At 48.4% G+C, this 22,107-nt stretch overlaps 1 protein-coding gene across 2 annotated transcripts in view; it reads left to right on the top strand.

Moving 5' to 3' along the window:
• LOC137504028 (kinesin-like protein KIF28P) overlaps window positions 1-22,107 on the top strand; it is a 524,300-nt gene that overhangs the window by 479,266 nt on the left and 22,927 nt on the right. The window lies entirely within an intron of this gene.

Genomic DNA, 22,107 nt, shown 5'->3' on the forward strand with positions numbered 1-22,107 from the left:
GCGGGGCCTGGGCGGTGCCTTCCGGTGGCATAGCCGAGCTCAGCTCGGGCTTACCGCCAGGAAGATTAAGGACCAGACACTTTATTTCCATTCAGACCACTGTAGCTTTACAGGTTTATTGCTCGGTCATACAACCTACCACCTAAATTAATTTTACATCCTTTTCTTGTCCCTAATACAGCCTTCTTTTGGTGCTATTTGATTGCTGCTGTGATTTTTAGTTTTTGTTATATTCATCAAAAAAAACATGAATTTTTTTCAAAAAAATGATTTTTTTAACTTTACAACCCAAAACACATTATACTACTTCTCCTGAGTACGGCAATACCACATATGTGACACTTTTTTGCAGCCTAAGTGGGCTAAGGGGCCCAACGTCCTACTCACAGGTCATTTTGAGGCATTTGGTTTCTAGACTACTCCTCACGGTTTAGGGCCCCTAAAATGCCAGGGCAGTATAGGAACCCCACAAGTGACCCCATTTTAGAAAGAAGACACCCCAAGGTATTCCGTTAGGTGTATGGTGAGTTCATAGAAGATTTTATTTTTTGTCACAAGTTAGTGGAAAATGACACTTTGTGAAAAAAAACCCCAATAAAAATCAATTTCCGCTAACTTGTGACAAAAAATAAAATCTTCTCCAACGAGATAGAAAAAATTATAAACACAAATTGGCCAATATTACTAAGGGACCCTATACTTCAGCACAGGTTACCAACTCGACCTCAGACGATATTCAGAAAGGCTAGATCTCTGAAGATTAAAATTGCTAAGAGCAACATAGGTCAAAAGTACAAATCACAGACAACACAACCAGTGATTTGCACAGTAACGGGCAATTATAAATGTGTTAAAGCACGGTGTAAGTGCTGTGGATATATAAGACATAGATGTAAAGAATTACTAGTACACAACGAGAAGATCACTGTGAAGCAATTTATTAACTGTTCAGCGACATATGTTGTTTATTTATTAGCCTGCAGTTGCCCAAAATATTACATAGGGAGAACCACCAGGCCCCTAAGAGAAAGATTTGGGGAGCATAGTAGGGGTATAGAAGAAGGTAATAAGGGCCATAGTGTCCCCGCCACTTTTTAACCCATCATGGGCAATCTACTGAAAGTTTAATGGTGGTGGGTTTGGAGTCTATTCCAGAAGAATTGCCTGCAGGATTACGTTTCAGGAGACTCTGTGAGAGGGAGGCCTTCTGGATTTTTAAACTAAACACACTAGTTCCAGTAGGCCTAAATGAGGAAGTTGAAGTGGACAGATTTATTTGATTTAATTGATCATTTGCACCCATTTCCCTTCCCTTTCCCCTTCCTTTCCTCTCCCTCCCCCCCCCCCCCCCCCTATCCTCCCTCCCCTGTGATTTTCCTTCCCCTTTTTTTTTTCCCTTTTTCCCCTTTTTTCTTTTTTCCTCTTTTTCCCTCACAATTCATTTAATTGCTAGTTCATCATATCGCTCACAGTTAGGAACAGCTGCAGGGAAACAATGGTCAACATAACTTTGACCACCAGATTTTGTGCTGAAATTAGGTAGCATTTTATAAAATGCATGCCAAAATTGTGTCTATGGGCCTGAATCACAAAGCGGTGCAAAGTGTTTGTACGCCTGTGAAAAGCCCTTTATCACGCCTAAACTCAGTTTAGGCGTGATAAAATGAAACTCGCGCGAAAATCCCGCGCGCAATCGCGCGGCGCACAGTGCAGTGTGCGCGATGCGCCCATTAAACCCTATGGGCGCTGCGCATGGAGTTGTGTGATTGCGCGCGCAAAACTTTGAGCGCGGGACTTTACGCGCGATAAAGAGCACAAAACGGTGCTAACTCAGCAGTGCAAAGGTTATCACGCCTAAAGCCTTTTAGGCGTGATAACTGAGTTATCACCGCTTTGTGAATCAGGCCCTATGTCACTACTTATGTATATGAATATTTATATACATTTATATGTTCAATCTCATTTTTATTCAGATGTACTTTGGGTCGCAATAATATTGGTTGATAATACCATACATATGTCTATTTATTTGAATTGATAATAGAACCCTGAGGCAGTTCGTAGTTCCTCCTTTGTGGTGAGTGGTCTCCCCCCCTGTTCTTCCTTTTATTTTCTTTAACCGGTTCAGCGCCGCAGTGCCGAAAATCTCATGCATCCGCGCAACGTTCACCTCCCATTCATTCACCTATAACTTTATTGCTACTTATCACAATGAATTGATCTATATCTTGTTTTTTCCGCCACCAATTAGGCTTTCTTTGGGGGGTACATTTTGCTAAGAGCCACTTTACTGTAAATGCATTTGTAACGATCGGTGAAGCACAGAGAGGATCTGATTACCGGTGATCTGCAGTATCACTGGGAATACAGATGTATACCAGATTATAAGTGATCTGCAGTATCACCGATAATCCGATATACCAGCTAACCTCTGTTCACCTGGGTAGAGTGTAGTGATTTGGTGTAACAGTAACAATTTGAGGGCAAAGCCTCAGCGCAGTCAGTAGTACTGCACGTATTCCTTCCGCAGGCCTGGACTTTCCAAGATGGGAGGAGTCAGGCTGAAAAAATAGGAAGGTTTGTCTGAAAGTGACACTCTGAAAGATTTGTCACTAACAGGACGGGGAACCGCCTCTAACAATAAGGTCGGTTCTCGAGGTCGGGCAAGCTAGGTCGTAACACACGGACAGAGAAAGTACAGATACAGTAGGCAGAGGCGGAGTCTAAGGCACAAGCAGGGTTCGGCAACAGGGTATCAGGAATATCGAGGTACAAGATCAGGTGGCAAAAACAGAGTCTAAGGACGAGCCGGGGTTCGGCAACAGAGTATCAGAAATATCGAGGTACAGGATCAGAGTTCAGGAGGATAGTCAGGCAGGCAAACGGTCATAACAGATAATCACAATCAAACTAGTACTTTAAGCTATCAACAGAAACTAGCTAAGTGTAGGATTACAGCTCCAGCTGGTCCCGGCACACTTGCGGATCTGACTACGGATCTTAGTGCTCCCACATATGTGATCGCAACGCCAGACAATCAGCAACTGAACAGCCTGCAGTATATATACACAGGCACCTCTCCAGCACCTCCCTAAGTGCTGGACCAATGAGGAGAGGAACCAGAGTCAGCTGACCAGCCTGGTCAGCTGACTACCTCTGGCTGCCACATAAAGCCTGCCTGAGTGTGCATGCGCGCGCGCAACTCTAACTCCAGAGGGACTACGTGCCCTCCCTGTCACAATCTGAAATGGAGAGAACCCGGACGAGGAACTCTTCAAATTATTTTGTGCGAATTCCGCGAAGGGCAAACATTTTACCCAGTCGCTCTGTGCCTCCGCAACGTAACATCTTAGGAATTGCTCCAAAGACTGGTTAATACGTTCCGTCTGCCCATTTGTCTGTGGGTGGTAGCCTGACGAGAAAGACAATTTCATGCCCATTTGGTGGCAAAATGCCCTCCAGAATCCAGACACAAATTGGACTCCCCTATCTGACACAATGTCTTCCGGAATGCCATGCAGCCGGAAGACGTGAATGATGAACAATTCGGCCAGTTCTTGAGCCGAGGGGAGTCCTTTCAAGGGCACAAAATGGGCCATTTTGCTAAACCGGTCGACTACCACCTGGGCAATTCCCCCACAAAATCCATGGACAAGTGGGTCCATGGCTCACTCGGGGTGGGCAAAGGCTGCAACCTTCCTACAGATGCCAGCCGGGAGGGTTTACTCTTGGCACATACCGCACACTCCCTGACATACTCCTTGCAATCTGTTGCCAAAGAAGGCCACCAAGCACACCTGGCAATCAGATCCTGCGTTCTGGCAGCTCCAGGATGACCAGCATTCTTATGGGCGTGAAAGAGTTGCAGGACTTGTAAACGAAATGGCAGTGGGATAAACATGACCCCTTCGGGTTTTCCCTCAGGAACATCCTGCTGAAAAGGACCCAAAACCTCTGTCCAATCCTCCCATGTTTCCGTGGCGGCTAACACTAGTTTCTGCGGGATGATGGACTCAGGAGAGGAGGACTGTGCTGTCTCTGGTTCAAAACACCTGGAGAGGGCATCTGCCTTGACGTTTTTGCTGCCCGGAGTGTACGTGATTATAAACCTGAACCTCGTAAAAAATAAAAACCACCGGGCCTGACGGGGACTTAGCCTCTTAGCCCCCTCGATGTATTCCAGGTTCTTGTGGTCGGTGTAAACTGTGATCGTGTGTTCTGCTCCCTCTAACCAGTGGCGCCATTCCTCAAACGCCAATTTAATGGCCAGAAGTTCCCGGTTGCCTATATCGTAATTTCTTTCTGCAGGTGAAAACCTACGGGAAAAGTAAGCGCACGGGTGTAATCTGCCCTGCAACCCAGACCGTTGAGCCAGCACCGCCCCCACCCCAACTTCTGAGGCATCAACCTCCACGATAAAGGGCAAGGACGTGTCCACATGCCTCAAAATTGGTGCTGAGCAAAATAATTTCTTCAAATGAGAAAATGCTGCCACGGCTTCAGGAGACCAGTGGTTGGTATCTGCCCCTTTTTTCGTGAGACTGGTAAGGGGGGCAACTAACGTGGAGTACCCCTTAATGAACCTCCTGTAATAGTTCGCAAAACCTAAAAATCTCTGTAGGGCCTTCAACCCCACTGGCTGTGGCCACTCTAACACGGCTGTGACCTTGGCAGGATCCATTGAGAGGCCCGAGGTGGAAATTACGTACCCTAGGAACGTGACCGTGGTCACCTCGAAAATACACTTTTCCACCTTAGCATAGAGCATATTTTGCCTTAATTTGTTCAAGACAAACCTCACGTGGACCCTGTGCTCGGAGAGGTTATTGGAATAGATTAGTATATCATCGAGGTATACTAGTACGAATCTACCCAATACCTCCCGGAATACCTCATTGATTAATTCTCGGAAGACGGCTGGCGCATTGCACAACCCGAAGGGCATCACCAGGTACTCGTAATACCCGTCGGGTGTGTTGAAGGCCGTCTTCCATTCATCGCCCTTTCTAATGCAGATTAGGTTGTATGCCCCCCTCAGATCCAACTTAGAGAAGATCTTTGCAGTTGTGACCTGCGTGAATAAATCGTCTATCAATGGTAACAGATAGCGATTTTTCACCATGATTTTATTGAGACCCCGGTAATCGATACAGGGTCGAAGACCCCCGTCTTTCTTTTTAACGAAAAAGAAACCGGCCCCAGCAGGCGACCGAGAGGGCCGGATGAACCCCTTGGCCAAGTTGTCAGGAATGTATTCCTGCATAGCCATCTTCTCTGGACCGGACAAGTTATACAGGTGACCCCTAGGGGGCATACAACCAGCACGGAGATCAATGGGGCAATCGAACGGGCGATGAGGAGGTAATTGATCAGCGGCCTTGGGACAAAATACATCAGAAAACTCAGAATATACCTCGGGGACACCCTCCACGTAAACCTTGGTCTGACCCAATGTCACCTTCCCTAAACACTGTTGGTAACAATGATCGGACCATCTGGTTACCTGACCCGTAGCCCAGTCTATTTGTGGAGAATGGACTTGTAACCATGGCATGCCTAGGATGATAGTAGAGGTTGACTTATGCAACACGAAAAACTGTAGTTGTTCCCCATGCAGTACCCCTATCGTGACCTTCACCTGCGGGGTCTGTGACAGGGGATGATCCCGTTGCAGAGGGGAATCGTCTACTGCCGTGACCTGAATGGGGGGACTTACTGGAGTGAGAGGAATACCCAGCTCCTCCTGAGCAAATTCAACGTTCATAAAATTAGCCGCTGAGCCAGAATCAATAAAAGCCTCAGTGGCTACAGACTTATTATCCCATGTAATGGTACAGGGGAGAAGTAATTTTTTCTCTTTTTGGGGTGAGAATGATGTGCCTAGGGTGTCACCCCCCACTACTCCTAGGCAGACCCGTTTCCAGGCTTGTTAGGGCAATTTCGCACTCTATGCCCCGTTTCTGCACAATACAGGCACAGTTGTTCTGTTATTCTCCGCCTACGTTCCACCTGGGTCAGTTTTGATCGACCAATCTGCATCGGCTCGGGTGGAGGCAAGGCCGGAGAGGATGAGACAGACGGAGATGGTGTTGCTAAGGGTGCAGCAGCAGGTGACGCATAAGATGTCACCCTGACCCGGTGACTGCCCCTAGTCTGCCTCTGATGGCGTAGCCTACGGTCGACTCGAATGGCCGATGAAATGGCCTCATCAACTGTTTTGGGCTCGGGTAAGGTTAACATTAAGTCGGAGACCTCCTCCGACAACCCAGACAGGAAATAATCCATCAGGGCATAGGTGTCAAATCTGGAGGTAACTGACCACCTACGAAATTCGGCCACGTAGTCTTCGAGTGAACCCTTGCCTTGCCGTAGGAGCTTGAGTTTCCGCCCCCCGAGGTCGCAGCAAGGTCTGGGTCGTCGTAGAATATGGCCATAGCCTTAAAAAATTCCTCTACTGAGGTCAGAGCTGTATCTGTAGGAGGCAGGTTGTATGCCCAGGACTGGGAGTCACCAGTTAACAAGGTTTTAATAAAAATGACCTGTTGGGTCTCAGTCCCTGAGGATCGGGGTCTCAACTCGAAATATGACAACACTCTACTCTTAAAATTCCGGAAGTCAGACTTGTGGCCGGAAAATCAGGTACGGGCATACGTATGTCATCACTAGGAGGGGATCGCGCTGAATCAACTGAAGTCTGGAGGGTTCGCACGGAGCCTGAAAGGGCGTCAATCAATGCTTTGTGCTGGCCCAGTGCTTGATGGATGCTATCCACCGAAGTGGCAAGCACAGTCAGAGGGTCAGTGCGGTTTTCCATCTGTTTTTTGGTCTGGCGTTCTGTAACGATCGGTGAAGCACAGAGAGGATCTGATTACCGGTGATCTGCAGTATCACTGGGAATACAGATGTATACCAGATTATAAGTGATCTGCAGTATCACCGATAATCCGATATACCAGCTAACCTCTGTTCACCTGGGTAGAGTGTAGTGATTTGGTGTAACAGTAACAATTTGAGGGCAAAGCCTCAGCGCAGTCAGTAGTACTGTACGTATTCCTTCCGCAGACCTGGACTCTCCAAGACGGGAGGAGTCAGGCTGAAAAAATAGGAAGGTTTGTCTGAAAGTGACACTCTGAAAGAAGTGTCACTAACAGGACGGGGAACCGCCTCTAACAAAAAGGTCGGTTCTCGAGGTCGGGCAAGCTAGGTCGTAACACACGGACAGAGAAAGTACAGATACAGTAGGCAGAGGCGGAGTCTAAGGCACAAGCAGGGTTCGGCAACAGGGTATCAGGAATATCGAGGTACAAGATCAGGTGGCAAAAACAGAGTCTAAGGACGAGCCGGGGTTCGGCAACAGAGTATCAGAAATATCGAGGTACAGGATCAGAGTTCAGGAGGATAGTCAGGCAGGCAAACGGTCATAACAGATAATCACAATCAAACTAGTACTTTAAGCTATCAACAGAAACTAGCTAAGTGTAGGATTACAGCTCCAGCTGGTCCCCGCACACTTGCGGATCTGACTACGGATCTCGGTGCTCCCACATATGTGATCGCAACGCCAGACAATCAGCAACTGAACAGCCTGCAGTATATATACACAGGCACCTCTCCAGCACCTCCCTAAGTGCTGGACCAATGAGGAGTGGAACCAGAGTCAGCTGACCAGCCTGGTCAGCTGACTACCTCTGGCTGCCACATAAAGCCTGCCTGAGTGCGCGCGCGTCACTCTAACTCCAGAGGGATTACGTGTCCCAGCCACACCAGCCCCGCTCTGCGGTGCCTCCGCAGCGGGGGTATGCGCGCTAACCGCCACGTCCACCGCGGCGGTTTCTCCGCGCTCTGCTGAGCCCTGCACGGAGACAGCCACCTCATACTGAGACGGAGACGGCTGCCTCTCCGTGTGCAGTGTCCCTATGCGCGGAAAGAGCCGCCTGCCGCTGGCTTATGGCGGCGGCTCTTCCGCGCTTTCTCACAGCATTTTAACAGGGAGAATAAGAAAAAAACAGAAAAAATTCATTATTTCTCAGTTTTTGGCCATTATAGTTTGAAATTAATATACGCTACCGTAATTAAAACGCATGTATTTTATTTGCCCATATGTCCCGGTTCTTACACCGTTTAAACGATGTCCCTATCACAATTTATGGTGCCGATATTTCATTTAGAAATAAAGGTGCATTTTTTCAATTTGCGTCCATCCCTATTTATAAGCTTATAATTTTGAATAATATAATAGCATATTCTCTTGACATGCATAATTAAAAAGTTCAGACCCTTGGGTAACTATTTATGATTTTTTTTTTTTAATTATATATTTATTTATTTTTTAAATAAAAAAAGTGTATGTGGGTAATTTTTGGTGTGGGAGGGAAACTGCTAATTTTAAATGTAAAATTATATATTTTTTTTAATCAAAAATGTATGTGGGTGCAGTTTACTATTTGGCCACAAGATGGCCACAGTGAAAAAAGTCCTGGATGCGAACGATCTCGCATCCAGGAACTAAAATGCTGGGGAAAAGTTTCCTGGGGGCAGAAATACCGCGCTCTCTGGAGAGAAAGCGTCGGTATTTCTGCGGGGAAGCTAGATCGGTGAATGGGAATTATATTCCCATTCACTGATCGGGGGGCTAGCGGCGGGCGGCGGGTGCACGCACGGGCGCGCGCCCGATCGCGCGCACCACGCAGGGAAAACAGCAGTGCCTATCTGGACGAGGAAACTCGTCCAGATAGGCCGAACTGATTAAACTTGTTTTTAATTACTACTTTTTTTTTCATCTTTTTTATTCACTTTTTTATTCACCTTTTTAGCAGGGCAGTGGATTTGCTCTGAGGCTCTGTTGCTTAGTAACCTCCGGACGCTAGATCAGATACCCTCCCCCCCCCTTGCATATTCATCCCATGGCAGCCAAGCCATCAGAACAGCCACGCCTTGTTAGAATGTTCTAGCGCGGCGAATGCTCTAGCGCGGCGAAAGTTGGGTCACGCCCTCCGTCTCCTGCATTCCTGCGCAGTGAGCCCTGCGTTCCAGCCCAGAGAATTGAGAATAGCCATGCCTTCTTACAATGACGCGTATCTGTCTGCGCTCCAGCGCGGCAGCAGCTTAGCCACACTCTCCATCTTCCGCGTTCCAGCCCAGTAAGCACTTCCGCTCTACGGGCTATGGTCGCCTGCTCTTTGCATGTCCATTCCAGTGATTTATAGTGGACACTCTCTGGGCTCGCGTGGTGTCTCCTGAGAGGTAAGAAAAATGTTTTTATAATACCTAGAGGACAAAGGTTCGTGAAAGTTTAGGGCCAATAACACCGCCCACTCCCAGGTCCTAGGGAACGTTGTGAACACATTCCCATGGCCTTCTCTTATATATATATATATATATATATATATATATATACACAATTTTACGCATATGGTTGCAATAAAAGCCTTTTTTATACATCATATATTTTCCCTTCCCCCCTTCCCTTTTGTTTGGTTTTATTATGATAAAAATAAAGTTTTTTGCTGGATGTTTGACCTAAACAGAGTTCAATCGGGTGAACTCTGAGGTCACACCATCCATTTCCTGCTATCATTAGGTATTTAACCTTACTGGGTGCATGGCAGCAACTAGCTTGACAAAGGCACGGATACGCCGAAACGCGTTGCGAAGTTGCTGCACCCATTGACCAGAGGTTAGGCTCCCGGTGTCCATCAACATCCAGGACCACCCCCACTGCTGGCCACAGAGGAGGAACAGGTTGCCACCCAGAGTCAACGGATTGGGTTTTTTTACCCATAATAACGCCTGAAGTTCATCACTTTTCAGTAAGTGTTTATAACCCTTGCGTGGATTTTAATTAAAAGGTTTAATATACTACGGAGCGCTCCTCTTCCGTTTTTTCCATTTCTTCCTTTGTGCTACAGTTTACCCTTCAGCCGGGGTCTGAGGAGCTGCCAGTGGTTGTATCAGGAGTGACCAGAAGCTGTGTTTGCTTAGTGCAAGAATTCACATCGTTTTCTTCTTTTCCCATGTTAAGGAGAAGGCCCCGAAAAATGTTACGTTCGGAAACTTGGAGTGGCTTCCACGGAAAAGGGTTGGCATAGTAGTTTCTTGGATTGGCGGTTGTGTATTGTGTGGCATAACGGTTAGTCTCAGCCACAATTAAGTCGTACCAGCAGTGATCAGAAAAAAAATTCTGTCACTGCGGTGGGGCGGGTGAGGGTTTGGCCGGGTGATCAGAAGCCCGCAGGGGGGCAGGTTAGGGCCTGATCTGATCGATAGGAGTGCTAGGGGGTGACAGGTGGTGACAGGAGGTGACTGATGGGTGTCTCAGTGGGTGATTAGAGGGGAGAATCGATGCAATCAATGCACTGGGGAGGTGATCAGAAGAGGGTCTGAGGGGGATCTGAAGGTTTGGCCGAGTGATCAGGAGCCCACACGGGGCAAATTAGGGCCTGATTTGATGGGTAGGTGTGCTAGGGGGTGACAGGAGGTGATTGATGGGTGTCTCAGGGTGTGAATAGAGGGGGGAATAGATGCAAGCAATGCACTGGGGAGGTGATCGGGGGTATCTGAGGGCGATCTGAGGGTGTGGGCCGGTCATTGAGTGCCCGCAAGGGGCAGATGAGGGTCTGATCTGATGGGTATGATGGGTAGCAGTGTCAGGTGGTGACAGGGGGTGATTGATGGGTGATCAGTGGGTGATTAGAGGGGAGAACAGATGTAAATAATGCACTGGGGAGGTGACCGGAGGGGGTCTGGGGGGCTATCTGAGGGTGTGGGCGGGTGATTGGGTGCTCGCAAGGGGCAGATTAGGGTCTGATCTGATGGGTAGCAGTGACAGGTGGTGACAGGGGGTGATGGGGTGATTGATAGGTGATCAGTAGGAGATTACAGAGGAGAATATATGCAAGCAATGCACTGGAGAGTTGATCAGAGGGGATCTGGGGGCCGATCTGAGGGTGTGGGTGGGTGATTGGGTGCCTGCAAGGGGCAGATTAGGGTCTGATCTGATGGGTAGCAGTGACAGGTGGTGAGGGGGTGATTGATAGGTGACCAGTAGGTGATTACAGGGGAGAATATATGCAAGCAATGCACCGGCGATTTGATCAGAGTGGGTCTGGGGGGCTATTTGAGGGTGTGGCGGATGATTGGGTGCCCGCAAGGGGCAGATTAGGGTCTGATCTGATGGGTAGCAGTGACAGGTGGTGATGGGATGTTTGATGGGTGATTGATGGGTGATCACTGGGTGATTAGAGGGGAGAACAGATGTAAACAATGCACTTTTGGAGGTGATCTGAGGGTGGGTCTGCGGGCAATCTGAGGGTGTGGGCGGGTGATCAGGTGCCCACAAAGGGCAGGTTAGGGTCTGAGCTGATGGGTGGCAGTGACAGGGGGTGATTGACAGGTTATTGACAGGGGAGAATAGGTGTATACAGTACACAGGGGGAGGGGGTCTGGGGGGTCTGGGGAGGATCTGAGGGGGTGGGAGGGGTGATCAGGAGCCCCCAGGGGGCAGTTTAGCACCTAATATAAAAAATAGCATTGACAGATAGTGACAGGGAGTGATTGATGGGTGATTAGGGGGGTGATTGGGTGCAAACAGGGGTCTGGGGGGTGGGCAGGGCGGTCTGAGGGATGCTGTGGGCGATCAGGGGGCAGGGGGGGGCAGATCAGTGTGCTTGGGTGCAGACAGGGAGAGCTGCAGCCTGCCCTGGTGGTCCCTCGATAACTGGGACCACCAGGGCAGGAGGCAGCCTGTATAATATACTTTGTATACATTACAAAGTGTATCATACACTTGCATTGCAGCGATCCAGGGGTTTACGTCGCGGGTGGGCAGAGCCTATTGCCGGCGGATGCGCGCGCATCACAGTGCGCGATCCCCGGCCAGCTGGAGACACAGGACCCGACGCCAATTGGCGTTACGTGGTCCTGGGCATGCCACTTTGCCGCCGCACTTTGGCATTGTGCGGTCGGAAAGTGGTTAAATAAGAGCAACATAGACAAGGCACCTGGCCCAGATGGCATCCACCCCCGGGTATTAAAGGAGTTGAGTTCAGTTATCGATAACCCACTTTATCCTATTTTCTGTGATTCTCTGTCAAGTGAAGTTCCTTATGACTGGCATACAGCTGCTGTTTTCCCCTTACACAAGAAGGGAAAAAAAATCAGAGCCAGGAAACTATAGACCAGTAAGCTTAACATCAGTTGTGTGTAAATTGTTTGAAAGTATCGAACGGGATGCTATATAGGGGCGTAACAATAGACCCTGCAAGGGATGCAGTCGCAGGGGAGCCCAGAAGCCACAGGGGGCCCCATCCTGAGAGACTGACAACTAAGGGCAAGGAAAGAAAAAACTTTATGCTCTCTGCACAATTGTTCTAATGACTGCATCTGCTCAGCCACTGATATTGAATCATACAAAGTTTTGTAGACAAAGATTTGTAGATTGTGTGACAATCCAGCCCCGCGATCCCGTCGAGATCTGCTCCCGTTAGCGTACGCAGGAAGTATGGGTGCAGACGGACAACGAAGACCGGTTGCTGGATCGTCAGAGGTAAGAAAGAAAAGGGTGACAGAGCATGCAAATCCCGTCTAATCTGCTCCCGTTAGCATACGCAGGAAGTACGGTGAACAGACTGACAATAAGGATTGATCGCGCAACTGCCGACAATATGTAATGGGACAGTCCCACACCAATCGCGTATTACTAGGCCACTGTTGCCATGCAGGTCCCATGCACTAGAGACTGCTGGAGGAAAATTCACTGTGTGCGTAGTAAATGATTAAGATTGGTTGGAGGGGCCCATACATGTACAATCCTGATTGTATACACAATCGGTGAACTAAAAATATCGATTTTGCGTTGGAAATTGGGTAAATACACTGCCACCACTGTCTGGTTGTATGGAGCAGACAGTCTCCAACGCTATCATAATACGGTAGCCAGCCCAATCATGTTCGACATGCTCCAGTCACCGTTCGGGTAATAGTCACTTCCGAAGGCTTAAAGGGACTCCGAGCAGTGCAGAAACTATGGAAAGATGCACATCATTTTAAAGCTCTCTTTCTCCTCTTTCCAATGATATATAAACCACCACCCTACGTCTTTTAGTTTTCGCTATTTTCGCGATTGAAATTGCCGCGGCCGCGATTTCGATCGCGAAAATAGAGAAAACTAAAAGGCGCAGGGCAACGATTTAGGTGTCGTCAGAAAGAGGAGAAAGAGAGCTTTAAAATGATATCCATCTTTCCATATTTATATTGTATTACACAGGACGACACTTTTGCTCTTCCTCAGTGATGTGCCCAGCCACGAACAATACCACGGGGACGTTGAGCAGCACAAGCCCCCTGCGACGCCTGCCTCGGTTGTTCTTCTACCGCTGCCTCCTCCTCCTCCACAGAAACACATTCCTCATCATCCGAGTCTGACTCCTCTTCCCCACACGACTCTTCGTCCTCCTCCCCCCTCTGTGCTGCCACACAGGAAACATCTGGTTGAGGAAACATCTGGTTCTGATGTAAATTGTTAAAAAACACACGATTGGTTCGCACGATGGCCAGGGGCCCCGGACCTCTCTCACTGGCCGGGGCCCCAAGGCCAATGCGCGATACCTGGAGGGGAGTGCAGGTGGGCCTGGACCTCTCACACCCAGGCTCTGGGCCTCTCACATCCAGAAAACCCACCAACACTGCCTCCATACTGAATGCTAAATTCGACACACACAAGCAATAGAACACAGCAATACATGCATGCAGCTACATTTGAGTCGTCAGCAGGTGCTCGTCAGCCAATCAGGATGCACTGTCATACACCCTTTACCTGCCATACCACATCTAGCAGCCATTAGCATTCAGGTGGGAGGCTTCAGTTGGACGCAAATCGCAAGATTGCGTCGCTAGCAGGACCGCCCCGTGCAGGCATCCCTCCCACAGGGGTCCCTCCCTAACCGCTCACCTGTCCGCCATGTCCTAGAGCTGAAAAAAAAACGTTTAAAAACACACGATTGGTTCGCACGATGGCCAGGGGCCCCGGACCTCTCTCACTGGCCGAGGCCCCAAGGCCAATGCGCGATACCTGGAGGGGAGTGCAGGTGGGCCTGGACCTCTCACACCCAGGCTCTGGACCTCTCACATCCAGAAAACCCACCAACACTGCCTCCATACTGAATGCTAAATTCGACACACACAAGCAATAGAACACAGGTTTGTCTCTTTGTTAAGAATTCTCTTGCAGCTGTCCTCAACGATGAGATGGAGGAAGATTGCGAAGATGTGGAGTCCGTTTGGGTAAATATTCATGGTGGAAATAAAAGTTGCCAATTGCTTATTGGGGTATGCTACAGGCCACCTCTTATTAATGAAGCTGCAGAACTGCGATTACTACAGCAGATTGAAAAAGCTGCAGGTAAAAATGAGGTCATAATTATGGGCGACTTCAACTTTCCAGACATTGACTGGAGTATTGAGGCTACCCATTCTGGTAAAAGCAGCAGATTTCTGGCAGCACTACAGGACAATTACTTGACTCAAATGGTAACTGAACCAACTAGGGGGAATGCGTTACTGGATCTGATCATTTCTAATAGACCAGATAATGTATCAAATGTGCAGGTTCAAGAACATTTGGGAAATAGTGATCACAACATGATAACGTTTGAGCAGGTGACTGATAGGCCACGGGGCAGCGGGACCACTAAAACTATGAACTTTAGAAAAGCAAAGTTCACTCAAATTAGGCAGGCACTAAGTTTGGTGAACTGGGATAATGTACTACAAGGGGAAGACACTGAAGGGAAATGGCAAGCTTTTAAACTTATACTCAATCAATACTGTAGTATGTATATCCCATATGGAAACAAAATGTCTAGGAATAAAAAAAGGCCTCTATGGATGAATAGAAAGGTTAAAGATAAAATGAAGAGGAAAAAGAATGCCTATAAGGTCTTAAAACAGGAGGGGACAGAGGCTGCACTAAGCAATTATAAGGAGTGCAATAAAAATTGTAAAAAAGAAATTAGGCAGGCAAAGATTGAAGCTGAAAAACAAATCGCTAAGGATATCAAATCTAACCCAAAAAAGTTTTACAAGTACATTAACTCTAAAAAAAGAAAGGTTGACTGTATAGGACTCCTAAAGGATGAGGATGGGAACTCAATGGTGGATGACCAAGGTAAGGCAGAGTTATTAAATGCTTTCTTTGCTTCTGTCTTCACAAAAGAAACAGCACTGTTGCAAACTACAGAGGCGGAAGAGTCTCAATCTTCTAACTGTAATATTAAATACTTAACGCAGGAAGAAGTGAAGGCAAGACTAAATAAATTAAAAATAGACAAGGCACCTGGCCCGGATGGCATGCATCCTCGGGTCCTAAGGGAATTAAGTTCAGTTATAGATAAACCCCTTTATCTTATCTTTTGTGACTCTCTTGCAACTGGCAGAGTCCCAGTGGATTGGCGTACAGCCCACGTTTTCCCATTATTTAAGAAGGGCAAAAAATCTGATCCAGGAAATTATAGACCTGTAAGTTTAACATCAGTTGTATGCAAACTATTTGAGGGGTTACTAAGAGATACTATACATGACTTCATAGTAGAAAATAATCTTATTTCTCAGCATCAACATGGGTTTACTAAAGACAGGTCCTGTTCGCCTAACATGCTCAGCTTTTATGAGGTAGTGAATGCTAATATGGATATTGGGAATGCTGTAGATGTGATATACTTGGACTTTGCAAAGGTCTTCGACACTGTTCCCCACAAAAGTCTGGTGCAAAAGTTGAGGATGCAAGGACTGGGGAAGAGTCTGTGTTCATGGATAGGGAACTGGCTAATGGACAGAAAGCAAAGAGTTGTGGTCAATGGATCATACTCAAAATGGGAGACTGTTAGCAGTGGGGTCCCACAGGGGTCTGTTCTGGGTCCAGTGCTCTTCAATTTATTTATTAATGACCTAGTAGATGCAGTAGTGAGCAATGTTGCTATTTTTGCAGATGATACAAAATTGTGCAGAATTATTAACTCTCAGGAAGATAGTGTCATATTGCAACAGGATCTGGATAGGATGGCTATATGGGCACATACATGGCAGATGAAATTCAATGTTGACAAATGTAAGGTCATGCATTTTGGACGTACTAATGGTCTAGCACCATACAAAATAAATGGGATACAGTTGGGGACATCAAACTTGGAGAAGGACTTAGGAGTACTCATTGACAACAAGTTACAGGGCCGGGCCGAGGCATAGGCTGGAGAGGCTCCAGCCTCAGGGCGCAGTGTAAGAGGGGGCGCAGAATTCATTCAGCTGTCATTCCTAATTGTGTTTGAAGCAGAAAGAAATAAGAAAAGGGGATACATGGCAGTGACTGCAAGCCAGATAACTACATATTAAGGTGTTGGGGAGGTTGTGGGCCCTGTGGCGCCTCTTAGTCTAATAGCAATCAGTGTGTGATGGCTGGGGTGGCAGGGATGGAGGGGCGCACTTTGGTGTCTCAGCCTTGGGCGCTGGAGGACCTTGTCCCGGCTCTGACAAGTTAAATAATCGTACTCAATGCCAAGCAGCTGCAGCTAAAGCTAACAAAATTTTGGGATGCATTAAAAGGGAAATAAAAACTCGAGATGCTAGCATAATATTGCCCCTGTTTAACTCTCTAGTAAGGCCACATCTGGAATATGGAATTCAGTTCTGGGCACCACATTACAAAAAAGATATTGCAGTTTTAGAGCAGGTGCAGAGACGAGCAACAAAATTGATGCGTGGGATGGAAGGTCTCACTTATCGAGAAAGGTTAGATAAACTGGGTTTATTTAGTCTAGAGAAAAGACGCCTTAGAGGGGATCTAATTAACATGTATAAATACATCAGAGGGCAATATAATACCTTGGCGGATGAGCTTTTTGTCCCTAGGCCTTCTCAAAGGACTAGAGGACATGATCTGCGCATGGAGGAAAAACGTTTTAGCCATTTATTTAGGAAAGGGTTCTTTACAGTAAGAGTGATTAAGATGTGGAATGCATTGCCACAGGAAGTCGTTATGGCAAACTCTATACCTGCATTTAAAGGGGGCTTAGATGCTTTCCTTGCGTTGAAAGACATCCATGGCTACAATTACTAGGTAATGCCTAATGATGTTGATCCAGGGATTTTATCTGATTGCCATCTGGAGTCGGGAAGGAATTTTTCCCTTTAGGGGCTAATTGGACCATGCCTTGTAAGGGTTTTTTCGCCTTCCTCTGGATCAACAGGGATATGTGAGGGAGCAGGCTGGTGTTGTACTTTATACTGGTTGAACTCGATGGACGTATGTCTTTTTTCAACCAAAATAACTATGTAACTATGTAACAGCAATACATGCATGCAGCTACATTTGAGTCGTCAGCAGGTGCTCGTCAGCCAATCAGGATGCACTGTCATACACCCGTTACCTGCCATACCACATCTAGCAGCCTTTAGCATTCAGGTGGGAGGGTTCAGTTGGACGCAAATCGCAAGATTGCGTCGCTAGCAGGACCGCCCCGTGCAGGCATCCCTCCCACAGGGGTCCCTCCCTAACCGCTCACCTGTCCGCCATGTCCTAGAGCTGAAAAAAAACGTTTAAAAACACACGATTGGTTCGCACGATGGCCAGGGGCCCCGGACCTCTCTCACTGGCCGGGGCCCCAAGGCCAATGCGCGATACCTGGAGGGGAGTGCAGGTGGGCCTGGACCTCTCACACCCAGGCTCTGGACCTCTCACATCCAGAAAACCCACCAACACTGCCTCCATACTGAATGCTAAATTCGACACACACAAGCAATAGAACACAGCAATACATGCACACAGCTACATTTGAGTCATCAGCAGGTGCTCGTCAGCCAATCAGGATGCACTGTCATACACCCTTTACCTGCCATACCACATCTAGCAGCCATTAGCATTCAGGTGGGAGGCTTCAGTTGGACGCAAATCGCAAGATTGCGTCGCTAGCAGGACCGCCCCGTGCAGGCATCCCTCCCACAGGGGTCCCTCCCTAACCTCTCACCTGTCCGCCATGTCCTAGAGCTGAAAAAAAAAGTTTAAAAACACACGATTGTTTCGCACGATGGCCAGGGGCCCGGACCTCTCTCACTGGCCGGGGCCCCAAGGCCAATGCGCGATACCTGGAGGGGAGTGCAGGTGGGCCTGGACTTCTCACACCCAGGCTCTGGACCTCTCACATCCAGAAAACCCACCAACACTGCCTCCATACTGAATGCTAAATTCGACACACACAAGCAATAGAACACAGCAATACATGCATGCAGCTACATTTGAGTCGTCAGCAGGTGCTCGTCAGCCAATCAGGATGCACTGTCATACACCCTTTACCTGCCATACCACATCTAGCAGCCATTAGCATTCAGGTGGGAGACTTCAGTTGGACGCAAATCGCAAGATTGCGTCGCTAGCAGGACCGCCCCGTGCAGGCATCCCTCCCACAGAGGTCCCTCCCTAACCGCTCACCTGTCCGCCATGTCCTAGAGCTGAAAAAAAATGTTTAAAAACACACGATTGGTTCGCACGATGGCCAGGGGCCCCGGACCTCTCTCACTGGCCGGGGCCCCAAGGCCAATGCGCGATACCTGGAGGGGAGTGCAGGTGGGCCTGGACCTCTCACACCCAGGCTCTGATGTAAATTGCTCCCACAACTGTTCCTGCCGTAACTGTTCCTCTTCACGCTCCTCCACAGCTTGATCCACCACTCTACGCACGGCACGCTCCAGGAAGTAAGCGTAGGGGATCAAGTCGCTGATGGTGCCTTTACTGCGACTCAACAGGTTAGTCACCTCCTCAAACGGCCGCATGAGCCTGCATGCATTTCACATCAGTGTCCAGTTCGGGGGCCAGAACATCCCCATCTCCCCAGATTGTGTCCTTCTACTGAAATTGTAGGGGTACTGGGTGACGGCTTTCTCCTGTTCTAGCAGGCGAGAGAACATGAGCAGGGTCCAATTCCAGCGAGTTGGGCTATCACATATCAAGCGTCTCACCGGCAAGTTGTTTCTCCGCTGAATGTCCGCAAAGTATGCCATGGCCATGTAAGACTGCCTGAAATGCCCACACAACTTGCTGGCCTGCTTCAGGACGTCCTCTAAGCATGGGTACTTTGACATAAATCTTTGAATGACTAGATTGAGAACATGTGCCATAAAGGGTACATGTGTCAGCTTTCCCAAATTCAAAGCGGAAAGGAGATTGCTGCCGTTGTCACACACCACGTTGCCGATCTCCAGCTGGTGCGGGGTCAGCCACTGATCCACCTGTTTGTTAAGAGCAGCCAGGAGAGCTCCTCCAGTGTGACTCTCCGTTTTGAGGCAAGACATGTCTAAAATGGCGTGACACCGTCGTACCTGGCATGCAGCATAGGCCCTGGGGAAATGGGGCTGTGTAGCTGGAGAGGAGATTGCGGCACCATCCAAGGAGGAGGAGGATGACGACAATGAAGAGGATGTAGCAGGCAGAGAGGAGGTAGCAGGAGGCCTGCCTGCAAGCCGTGGAGGCGTCACAAGTTGGTCCGCTGCACAGCCACATACTCCCTGCTTGCCATCGGTCACCAGGTTGACCCAATGGGCTGTGTAAGTAATGTAGCTGCCCTGACCGTGCTTGGTAGACCATGCATCTGTGGTTAGGTGGACCCTTGACCCAACGCTGTGTGCCAGAGATGACACCACTTGCCTCTCCACTTCACGGTGCAGTTTGGGTATCACCTTTTTAGAGAAATAATTGCGGCCTGGCATCTTCCACTGCGGTGTCCCAAAGGCCAAAAATTTACGGAAGGCCTGAGAGTCCACCAGCTTGTATGGTAACAGCTGGCGAGCTAAAAGTTCCGCCACGCCAGCTGTCAGACGCCGGGCAAGGGGGTGACTGGCAGAAATTGGCTTCTTCCGCTCAAAGATTTACTTCACGGACACCTGGCTGCTGTGGGCAGAGGAGCAGGAACAGCATAAGGTGAGAGGCGGAGTGGAGGAGGGTGGCTGTGAAGGTGAAAGGGAGAAAGCAGCTGAAGATGCTGCACCTGAAGGAGGAAGAGGAGAAGGAGGGTGGCTTTTCTTTTGTGTGCTGCTTTTCCTCAGGTGCTCTTCCCATTGAAGTTTGTGCCTTTTCTCCAGGTGCCTTCGTAAGGCACTTGTCCCTACGTGAGTGTTGGCCTTTCCATGGCTCAATTTTTGGAGGCAGAGAGAACAGATGGCTTTGCTCCGATCTGAGGCACACACACTAAAAAATGTCCAAACCACTGAGCCTCCCTGGGTTGATGGCACTATGGTGGCTTCAGCAGCTGACGTTGAAGGGCATGTTGGCTGGCTGTCCATAGGTGGTGATACATGGCGCCGGACGCTGCCACCAGCTGTTTCTGACGTCGAGCTCCCCCTGCTTCTTTCAGCAACTTGTCTCCTCCTACTCCTCTCTGACTCCCCCTCTGAACTGTCCCCCTGTTCATCTCCTCTATTGGGAACATACGTGGGATCCGTATCATCGTCATTATCATAATCATCCTGCCCAGCTTCGCTTGCCTCAGACACCTCCAAAACTGCACCAACAGCAGGTACTTCATAATCCTCCTCCTCACACGTTACGTCCATAGTGTCGCCTAACTCACACATATGAGGGGGTGTAACTTGCTTAGCGCCTTCATCTTGTTGTTGCAGTAGTGGCTGAGAATCAGTGATTTCACCATCAAATAACTCCTGCGAAGTGTCGAATGCAGTGGATGTGGTGTTTGTAGTAGTGCTGGAGGCTGTGGGAGATGAGGTGTTCTGTGTTAAATAGTCAATCACGTCCTGGCATCCTTGGGGAGTTTATTGCACGTACCTTCTTCTGAGCACTGTACTTTGGGTCAGGGCCGCACGAAATCACATCAACATGACCCCGCACAGACCTGCCGGTGCCGGGTGGCCTTCCTCTGGGTCTGCCTCTACCTCTTCCTCTAGCTGCTTTGTCCGTTTTGTCCATCTTGGGGGGGGGGGGGATGATAGGTATATGCTGTGAAGAGGTGGGTTCACTGAACACAACAGCTAGGTATATGCGGTGAGGTGGGTTAACTCAACACAAAAGGTAGGTATACGCAGTGAAGTGGGTTCACTCAACACAAAAGGTAGGTATATGCAGTGAGGTTCGGTTCACTGAACACAACAGCTAGGTATATTCTGTGATGAGGTGGGTTCACTGAACACAACAGCTAGGTATATGCAGTAAGGTGGGTTCACTTAACACAAAAGGTAGGTATATGCAGTGAGGTGGGTTCACTCAACACAAAAGGTAGGTATATGCAGTGAGGTGGGTTCACTCAACACAAAAGGTAGGTATATGCAGTGAGGTGGGTTCACTCAACACAAAAGGTAGGTATATGCAGTGAGGTGGGTTCACTGCACACAACAGCTAGGTATATGCTGTGATGAGGTGAATTCACTGAACACAACAGCTAGGTATATGCAGTGAGGTGGGTTCATTCAACACAAAAGGTAGGTATATGCAGTGAGGTGGGTTCACTGAACACAACAGCTAGGTAAATACTGTGATGAGGTGGGTTCACTGAACACAAAAGGTAGCTATATGCAGTGAGGTGGGTTCACTCAACACAAAAGGTAGGTATATGCAGTGAGGTGGGTTCATCCAACACAAAAGGTAGATATATTAAGTGAGGTGGGTTCACTCAACACAAAAGGTAGGTATATGAAGTGAGGTGGGTTCACTGAACACAAAAGGTAGGTATATGCAGTGAGGTTAGTTCACCCAACACAAAAGGTAGGTATATTCAGTGAGGTGGGTTCACTCAACACAAAAGGTAGGTATATGCAGTGAGGTGGGTTCACTGAACACAAAAGGTAGGTATATGCAGTGAGGTGGGTTCACTCAACACAAAAGGTAGGTATATGCAGTGAGGTGGGTTCACTCAACACAACAGCTAGGTATATGCTGTGACGAGGTGGGTTCACTGAACACAACAGCTAGGTATATGCAGTGAGGTGGGTTCACTCAACACAAAAGGTAGGTATATGCAGTGATGAGGTGGGTTCACTGAACACAACAGCTAGGTATATGCAGTGATGAGGTGGGTTCACTGAACACAACAGCTAGGTATAAGCTGTGATGAGGTG

The sequence above is a fragment of the Hyperolius riggenbachi genome, chromosome 4 (assembly GCF_040937935.1).
Source record: "Hyperolius riggenbachi isolate aHypRig1 chromosome 4, aHypRig1.pri, whole genome shotgun sequence".
Taxonomy (NCBI): domain Eukaryota; kingdom Metazoa; phylum Chordata; class Amphibia; order Anura; family Hyperoliidae; genus Hyperolius; species Hyperolius riggenbachi.